This window comes from Mustelus asterias, chromosome 3 (assembly GCF_964213995.1).
Source record: "Mustelus asterias chromosome 3, sMusAst1.hap1.1, whole genome shotgun sequence".
In the NCBI taxonomy this organism is placed as follows: Eukaryota; Metazoa; Chordata; class Chondrichthyes; order Carcharhiniformes; family Triakidae; genus Mustelus; species Mustelus asterias.
Genome location: NC_135803.1, coordinates 156,822,768 through 156,829,279, shown reverse-complemented (window position 1 = coordinate 156,829,279; position 6,512 = coordinate 156,822,768).

Below are 6,512 nucleotides of genomic sequence, written 5' to 3'. Positions count from 1 at the left end.
CTCTTGACTTGACTGTCCCAATGCTTTCCGAGCCAATGTCCCATCTTCCACCCTCCATTAACTTGACCTTATCCAAAACTCTTGCCACTATCCCAATTCAGATGAAGTCTCATTTGCCCATCGCGGCCGTCTTCAACCGACACTGACCCCAGGTCCGGGAATACCTCAATTCTGAAATTCACATCCTTGTTTTCAAATCCTTCAATGTCCTCACCTCATTTCTGTAACCTCCTCCAGTCCTACACATCTTCGAGATCTTTGCATTAGTTTAATTCAGATATCTTGTCCATTGCCTTATGAGGAGACACTGAGCAGGTTGGGCCTTTACCCATTGGTGTTCAGAGGAATTAGAGGTCATTTTATTAAAACAAATAAGATTCTGAGGGGGCTCAATACTGAGCGGCACGGTGGCACAGTGGTCAGCACAGCTGCCTCACAGTGCCAGGGACCCGGGTTCGATTTCTAGCTTGGGTCACTGTCCGTGTGGAGTTTGCACGTCCTGGGTTTCCTCCGGGTTCTCCGGTTTCCTCCCACAGTCCAAAGATGTGCGGGTTGGGTGGATTTGCCATGCTAAATTGCCCCTCAGTGCCAGGGGCACTAGCAGGGCAAATACATGGGATTACAGGAATCCTGGGTGGGATTATTGTCGGTGCAGATTCGATGGGCCAAATGGCCTCCTTCTGCACTATAGGGATTTTTTTGATTTGATTTATTGTCACGTGTATTAACATACAGTGAAAAGTATTGTTTCTTGCGCGCTATACAGACAAAACATACCGCTCATAGAGAAGGAAACTAGAGAGTGCAGAATTTAGTGTTACAGTCATAGATAGGGTGTAGAGAAAAATCAACTTAACACAAGGTAAGTCCATTCAAAAGTCTGACAGCAGCAGGGAAGAAGCTGTTCTTGAGTCGGTCGGTACGTGACCTCAGACTTTTGTATCTTTTTCCCGAAGGAAGCAGGTGGAAGAGAGAATGCGAGGGGTCCTTAATTATGCTGGCTGCTTTGCCGAGGCAGCGGGAAGTGTAGACAGTCAATGGATGGGAGGCTGGTTTGCGTGATGGATTGGGCTACATTCACAACCTTTTCTAGTTCCTTGCGGTCTTGGGCAGAGCAGGGGCCATACCAAGCTGTGATACAACCAGAAAGAATGCTTTCTATGGTGCATCTGTAAAAGTTAGACAGAGTCATAGCTGACATGCCAAATTTCCTTAGTCTTCTGAGAAAGTAGAGGTGTGGGCTTTCTTAATTATAGAGTCGGCATGGGGGGACCAGGACAGGTTGGTGGAGATTCTGAGAGAATGTCCTCTCATGGAGAAACCCAGAACTAGGGGGCATAGTTTAAAAAATGAGTCCCTCCCTCCTCTCCTGAAGGTGCTGACTCTCACTAGGGTACAGGATTCTCTCCAGTCCTGAAGGTGCTGACTCTCATAAGAACATAAGAAATAGGAGCAGGAGTAGGCCATCTAGCCCCTCGAGCCTGCCCTGCCATTCAATAAGATCATGGCTGATCTGAAGTGGATCAGTTCCACTTACCCGCCTGCTCCCCATAACCCTTAATTTCCTTACCGATCAGGAATCCATCTATCCGTGATTTAAACATGTTCAACGAAGTAGCCTCCACCACTTCAGTGGGCAGAGAATTCTAGAGATTCACCACCCTCTGAGAGAAGACGTTCCTCCTCAATTCTGTCCTAAACTGACCCCCCTTTATTTTGAGGCTGTGCCCTCTAGTTCTAGTTTCCTTTCTAAGTGGAAAGAATCTCTCCATCTCTACCCTATCCAGCCCCTTCATTATCTTATAGGTCTCTATAAGATCTCCCCTCAGCCTTCTAAATTCCAATGAGTACAAACCCAATCTGCTCAGTCTCTCCTCATAATCAACACCCCTCATCTCTGGTATCAACCTGGTGAACCTTCTCTGCACTCCCTCCAAGGCCAGTATATCCTTCTGCAAATAAGGGGACCAATACTGCACACAGTATTCCAGCTGCGGCCTCATCAATATCCTGTACAGATGCAGCAAGACATCTCTGCTTTTATATTCTATCCCCCTCGCGATATAGGCCAACATCCCATTTGTCTTCTTGATCACCTGTTGCACCTGCAGACTGGGTTTTTGCATCTCATGCACAGGGACCTCCAGGTCCCTTTGCACAGTAGCATGTTGTAATTTTTTCCATTTAGATAATAATCCAATTTGCTATTATTTCCTCCAAAGTGAATAACCTCGCATTTGTCAACGTTATACTCCATCTGCCAGATCCTCGCCCACTCACTCAGCCTGTCCAAATCTCTCTGCAGATCTTCTACACCCTCCACACGATTCACTTTTCCACTTATCTTTGTGTCGTCTGCAAACTTTGTTACCCTACACTCAGTCCCCTCCTCCAGATCGTCTATATAAATGGTAAATAGTTGAGGCCCCAGTACCGATCCCTGCGGCACGCCACTAGTTACCAGCTGCCAACCAGAAAAGCACCCATTTATTCCGACTCTCTGCTTCCTGTCGGATAGCCAATCCCCAATCCACGCTAACACCCTACCCCCAACTCCGTGTGACCCAATCTTCTTCAGCAACCTTTTGTGAGGCACCTTATCAAACGCTTTTTGGAAATCCAAAAACACCGCATCCACCGGTTCCCCTCTGTCAACCGCACTAGTCACATCTTCATAAAAATCCAACAAGTTCGCCAAGCACGACTTTCCCCTCATGAATCCATGCTGCGTCTGCTTAATCGAACCATTCTTATCCAGATGGCCTGCTATTTCTTCTTTAATGATGGATTCCAGCATTTTCCCAACTACAGACGTTAAGCTAACCGGCCTGTAGTTACCCACCTTTTGTCTATTTCCTTTTTTAAACAGCGGCGTAACATTAGCCGTTTTCCAATCCGCCGGCACTACCCCAGAATCCAACGAATTTTGATAAATAACCACTAACGCATCCGCTATTACCTCTGACATTTCTTTCAGTACCCTGGGATGCATTCCATCCGGGCCCAGGGTACAGGGTCCCCCTCCTCTCCTGAAGGTGCTGACTCTCACTCGGGTACAGGGTCCCCCTCCCCCCTGAAGGTGCTGACTCTCACTGGGGTACAGGGTCCCCCTCCTCTCCTGAAGGTGCTGACTCTCACTGGGGTACAGGGTCCCCCTCCTCTCCTGAAGGTGCTGACTCTCACTCGGGTATAGGATTCTCTCCAGTCCTGAAGGTGCTGACTCTCACTGGGGTACAGGATTCTCTCCAGTCCTGAAGGTGCTGACTCTCACTGGGGTACAGGGTCCCGTGCTCTCTCTGGGGTACAGGGTCCCGTGCTCTCTCTGGGGTACAGGGTCCCGTGCTCTCACTGGGGTACAGGATTCTCTCCAGTCCTGAAGGTGCTGACTCTCACTGGGGTACAGGATTCTCTCCAGTCCTGAAGGTGCTGACTCTCACTGGGGTACAGGGTCCCGTGCTCTCTCTGGGGTACAGGGTCCCGTGCTCTCTCTGGGGTACAGGGTCCCGTGCTCTCTCTGGGGTACAGGATCCCGTGCTCTCTCTGGGGTACAGGGTCCCGTGCTCTCTCTGGGGTACAGGGTCCCGTGCTCTCTCTGGGGTACAGGGTCCCGTGCTCTCTCTGGGGTACAGGGTCCCGTGCTCTCTCTGGGGTACAGGGTCCCGTGCTCTCTCTGGGGTACAGGGTCCCGTGCTCTCTCTGGGGTACAGGGTCCCGTGCTCTCACTGGGTACAGCTGCCTAAGCACTGAATGCTGGAATTCTCTTGCTGAATCTCTCTTTATCGCGTTCCTTAACCATGTACATCTTCAACCATGTTTTTTAACTTGTCCCATTACCTCCTGACGTATTTTGGTACTGACATTTCAGTAGGAATATTAATTGAATGGAGGTGGTTGTTAATACCTTCTATGTTTTACTCCAGAGGTTCTGATAGCACATCGCCCCTGGAGATTAATCTTTAATTCTCAGAGATTCCAGGATAATTCTGGAGGTGGGGCCACTCTAGCTCCAATATCCAGAGCACACACTCGCCCCTTGTTGCTTCTTCAACCCTCAGAAGGCTCAGGTGTAACCCCCACCCTCACCCCCAGCCCCAGGGTGCCATAGCTACCTGGAGCCCAGCCACACGGCTGTTTCTGCTCAGACACTCAATGTTAGCGCTGTCTCATGATTTAAGGAAAATCACTGCACCGTCTCCCTCACAAAGCTGCTGAAAGCATTTCATATTTCACAGTTAAAGCTGCCCCTGCCAAAGAGATGTGAAGCAAAAATCAGCTGACAGCCGGGAATGCAGCAAGCCGGGAATGCAGCAAGCCGGGAATGCAGCAAGCGGGGAATGCAGCAAGCCGGGAATGCAGCAAGCGGGGAATGCAGCAAGCGGGGAATGCAGCAAGCGGGGAATGCAGCAAGCCGGGAATGCAGCAAGCGGGGAATGCAGCAAGCGGGGAATGCAGCAAGCGGGGAATGCAGCAAGCCGGGAATGCAGCAAGCGGGGAATGCAGCAAGCGGGGAATGCAGCAAGCCGGGAATGCAGCAAGCCGGGAATGCAGCAAGCCGGGAATGCAGCAAGCCGGGAATGCAGCAATCGGGGAATGCAGCAAGCGGGGAATGCAGCAAGCCGGGAATGCAGCAAGCCGGGAATGCAGCAAGCCGGGAATGCAACAAGCCGGGAATGCAGCAAGCCGGGAATGCAGCAAGCCGGGAATGCAGCAAGCCGGGAATGCAGCAAGCGGGGAATGCAGCAAGCTGGGAATGCAGCAAGCCGGGAATGCAGCAAGCCGGGAATGCAGCAAGCCGGGAATGTATCAAGCTGGGAATGCAGCAAGCCGGGAATGCAGCAAGCCGGGAATGCAGCAAGCCGGGAATGCAGCAAGCCGGGAATGCAGCAAGCCGGGAATGCAGCAAGCCGGGAATGCAGCAAGCCGGGAGCCCGACTGTCAGCATCAGGCTACTTTCACTCGTCATGTCCAAGGTGTTGTTGGTGAAACCTGTCATGAGGTGTGGAGTCTGTGCCCTGAAACAGCTCCTCCGAAATGCTGCTGCCTGCCTTCTAACCAGGAATAAATCCTGTTCACCCAAAACCCCCCCCGCCCAAACACCCCCCCCGCCCAACCCCCCCCTGCCCCGCCCTCACCCAAAGCCCCCCGCCCCGCCCTCACCCAAACCCCCCCGCGCCCCGCCCTCACCCAAACCCCCCGCGCCCCGCCCTCACCCAAACCCCCCGCCCCGCCCTCACCCAAAGCCCCCCGCCCCGCCCTCACCCAAACCCCCCCGCCCTCACCCAAACCCCTCCGCGCCCCGCCCTCACCCAAAGCCCCCCGTCCCGCCCTCATCCAAACCCCCCCGCCCCGCCTTCATCCAAACCCCCCCGCGCCCCGCCCTCACTCAAACCCCCCCGCCCAAACAGCCCACACCCCCCCTCACCCAAAACCCCCCCGCCCAAACACCCCCCACCCCCCCTCACCCAAAACCCCCCCCGCCGAAACACCCCCTGCGCCGCGCCCCGCCCTCACCCAAACCCCCCCCGCCCAAACCCCCCCGCCCCGCCCTCACCCAAACCCCCCCGCCCTCACCCAAACCCCCCCGCCCTCACCCAAACCCCCCCGCCCCGCGCTCACCCAAACCCCCCCGCCCTCACCCAAACCCCCCCGCCCTCACCCAAACCCCCGGCCCCGCCCTCACCCAAACCCCCCCGCCCTCACCCAAACCCCCCGGCCCCGCCCTCACCCAAACCCCCCCGCCCCGCGCTCACCCAAACCCCCCCCGCCCCGCCCTCACCCAAACCCCCCCCCCCCACCCCGCGCTCATCCAATCCCCCTGCCCTGTGCTCACTAACCTCACAGGCTCCCAGTCAGATCCCCCCATGGCCTCACTCCCCCACCCCCTCTGTAATCTGCTCCAAAACCTACAATCCTCTCGGGAACTGTGTTCCTCTAACTGTGACACAAGCATCGCCGATTTGAATCATTCTCCATTGGGCGCTGTGCCTTCAGCCGACTGGAACCTACAAACCTCCCCCTTCCCCCAAACCAACCCCTTCCCCCAAACCAACCCACTGCTTCTTCCTTTAAAATACCTTTTAAACCTTCCGCCCTGACCGAGTTTTTGACCATTTGGCTTCATGCTGCCTCCTGTGGCTCAGAGTTAAATTCCCTCCCGGGATGCTTTATCATATGCGTGGGGGTTTTGTAAGTGAAAGTTGTTATTGTGGGACACGGGGGGATCAGCCAGGGTCCCTAACTCCTGATTCCGTACCACCCACTCCTGGAACAGTGTTTGCTGTCCGAGGACAGGAATTACTGTGATGCCTCTCCTGCTCGAACAGCCTACTGGCATTCACATGGAGGTGGCAGCCTAGCAATGGTGACAGAGGACCTGCCCGGTATACAAAACCCATCAGGGGTAGGGGGGGGGGGGGGGAACCAGAGTGGGGGGTTGGCTTGGCTGGGGTAGGGGGGGGGGGGAACCAGAGTGGGGGGTTGGCTTGGCTGGGGGGGGGGGGGAGGAGGAGAAA